The 2,838-nt window shown below is 47.7% G+C and overlaps 1 protein-coding gene across 1 annotated transcript in view; it reads right to left on the bottom strand.

Moving 5' to 3' along the window:
* LOC103265410 (MOB-like protein phocein) overlaps window positions 1-296 on the bottom strand; it is a 38,932-nt gene extending 38,636 nt beyond the window's left edge. Inside the window, exon 1 of the mRNA XM_021715015.1 lies at window positions 288-296. The gene's annotated coding sequence lies outside the window, so the exon portion shown is untranslated. The remainder of the gene's footprint in view (window positions 1-287) is intronic.
* Window positions 297-2,838: the final 2,542 nt, after the last annotated feature.

The following is a 2,838-nucleotide window of genomic DNA, read 5'->3' on the forward strand; positions in this document are numbered from 1 at the left end:
GGTCTCGAACCCATGGGCTCAGGCAATCCACTCACCTCAGCCTCCCAAAGCGCGGGATTAAAGGCTGAGCCACCGAGCCCGGCTCATAAATAAATGTCTAAAACAAAATATGAGCGCCATCAAAAAGTAATCACCCAGGCAGGGTACAACGGCTCATGCCTGTAAACCCAACACTTTAGGAGGTGGAGATAAGAGGACTGCTGGAGCCGAGGGGTTCGAGACCAGCCTGGGCAACTTGACGACACCTAGTCTGTACAATAAATCAAAAAATTAGTCAGGCATGTGGCACGCGTCTTGGTTCCAGCTACTTGGAAGGCTAAGGCGGAAGGATTACCTGAGATCACCTTAGCCCAGCAGGTTGAGGCTGCAGCTAGTTGTGATTTTGCGACTGCACTCCAGCCTGGGTGACAGAGTGAGACTCCGACTCAAAAAAAAAAAAAGAAAGAAAAGAAAAAATAATGACCCAACTAGAACAGTCTTCTTTTATAGAGCACCTTGCACTAATTCTAAACCTCTGTAGCTTCACAGACATCCCCCTCTGTGATTAAGAATTCTTCCAGGTCAGAAGCAGAAACAGAGACTCAAACCTATAATCCCATAATCTCAGCACTTTGGGAGGCCCAGGTGGGAGGATCGCTGGAGGAGGAGGAGGAGGAGGAGGAGGAGGAGGAGGAGCAGGAGGAGCAGGAGCAGGAGAAGCAGCAGCAGCAGCAGCAGCAGCAGCAGCAGTAGCTGCTACCTTCCATTTGATTTTTCAGCAAAGTTTACCTAAGTATTCTTAGTAAGTAGCATAATGCCTGACACATAGTTGGTGCTCAAATATCTCTGAGGTAAAACTTTGGGCAGGGAGAACAATAAACCAATAATCTATAGACCTGTATCCACCAACACAGATCAAGTTTTCAAAATCTTGAGCACAAAAAAAAAAACCAAACTGGAAGAAAACACAGTGTAGCCAGACTCGGTGGCTCAGCCTGTAATCCCAGTCTTTGGGAGGCTGAGGTGAGTGAATTGCCTGAGCCCGCGGGTTCAAGACCGGCCTGGGCAATTTGGCAAGACCTCATCCCTACAATAAATCAAAAATTAGGTGGGCATGGTAGCACACACCTGTAGTTCCAGCTACTTGGAAGGCTGAGGCGGAAGGATGGCCAGAGCCCAGCAGGTCGAGGCTGCGGTGGCCGGGAGCGGCCACTGCACTCCAGTCTGGGCAACTGAGTGAGACTCCAACTCAAAAAAAAAATAAAAAGGAAAGAAAAGAAAACACAGTGTATAATATCACATGAAAAAATGTTTAAGAAAGTATAAGGAATACTTATGGATATAATGCATATACAGTAAAAGTATAAAAAAGAAAAACAATAATTGTCATCATTATTGGTTGAAAGCTGGGGCGAGAAGACATGACAATGTAATTCAGAAGGATTCAACTACATTAGCAATATCTTAGTTCTGAGGGAATGTGATGGTTACACCTTTTTTTTTTGAGTCGGAGTCTCACTCTGTCACCCAGACTGGAGTGCAGTGGCCGCTACCGGCCACCGCAGCCTCTACCTGATGGACTCCGGCAATCCTTCCGCCTCAACCTTCCAAGTAGCTGGAACTACAGGCACACACTACCATGCCCAGTTAGTTTTTTGATTTATTGTAGAGATGAGGTCTCACCAAGTTGCCCAGGCAGATCTCGAACCCACGGGCTCAGGCAATCCACTCACCTCAGTCTCCCAAGCGCAGGATTACAGGCTGAGCCACTGAGCCCGGCTTGGTTACACCTTTTAAAGTGTTTTTACTTCTTTTTTTTATAGTTGCCCTATCCGAATAAAAATGAACTAAATTTATTGATTAAAGAAAGATATCAAGAAATAAAACAATTTTCTGAAAATTGTTCCTGGATGACTTTTTTTACATGTTATTTAGATAAAGAGCAGTTTTTAAATTCTTCCTATATAATGAAAAAATGTTTCTGACTGAGCACAGTAGCTTATGTCTATAATCCCAGCACTTTGGGAGGCCCAGGTAAGAGGACCGCCTGAGTCCACGGGTTCGAGACCAGCCTGGACAACGTGGTGATACCTCCTTTCTACAATAAATTTAAAAAGTAGCCGGTTGTGGTGGCGGCACTTATCGTCTCAGGTACTTAGGAAGCTGAGACGGAAGGGTCGCCTGAGCCCAGGAGGTCGAAGCTGCAGCGGGTCTTGATGGTGCCACTGGACTCCAGCCTGAGTCACAGAGCAAGATATTGTCTCAAAAAAGAGATGACTCTCAGAATGTGAATACAAAAGTCTACTTCTGATATCAACATGTCATCAGAAACAATGTTTCCACAGAATAAGGAGTAAAGATATCTGAGAATAGGGTATTTAGAAGTGAAGTCTGGAAACGGGAAAAAGAAGTACATATGACACATGAATTTCCAGGACCATGAAGACAACACTGCCGGCAGCAGTGACTGACAGCTGAACATAACTCTATAGTAAGACTTCCAGAACTTCGCGGATGCCAATACTAGAAGCAGCATGTCAAGGAGGAAAGGTCACCGGCGAAGTAAGCATCAGAACTGGACATCAAGGAAACGGGTCGTCGGGGGAACGGGGCGTCAGAAGGCTGCATCCTTGGCGAACCCCGCGGCTCCACTCCCCTTCTGCAGCGCGGCCAGGAGCGGCCTGCGCGTCCGCGCTCTCTGAAGTCTCCTTTCCACCCGAGAGTCCATCCTCCCGGCTCCGCGCGGTCGGCTCCTTTCCTCCCCCGCGTGCCTCCTCTTTAATGCATTTTACCGCCTGCCTCCCGACGCGGGAGCACCGCTCCCCAGCAGCCGCGCCGGCGTCAGGTCACGCGCGCTCC

This window comes from Carlito syrichta, unplaced genomic scaffold (genome assembly GCF_000164805.1).
Source record: "Carlito syrichta isolate Samal-C Ts95f unplaced genomic scaffold, Tarsius_syrichta-2.0.1 Scaffold306547, whole genome shotgun sequence".
NCBI lineage: Eukaryota > Metazoa > Chordata > Mammalia > Primates > Tarsiidae > Carlito > Carlito syrichta.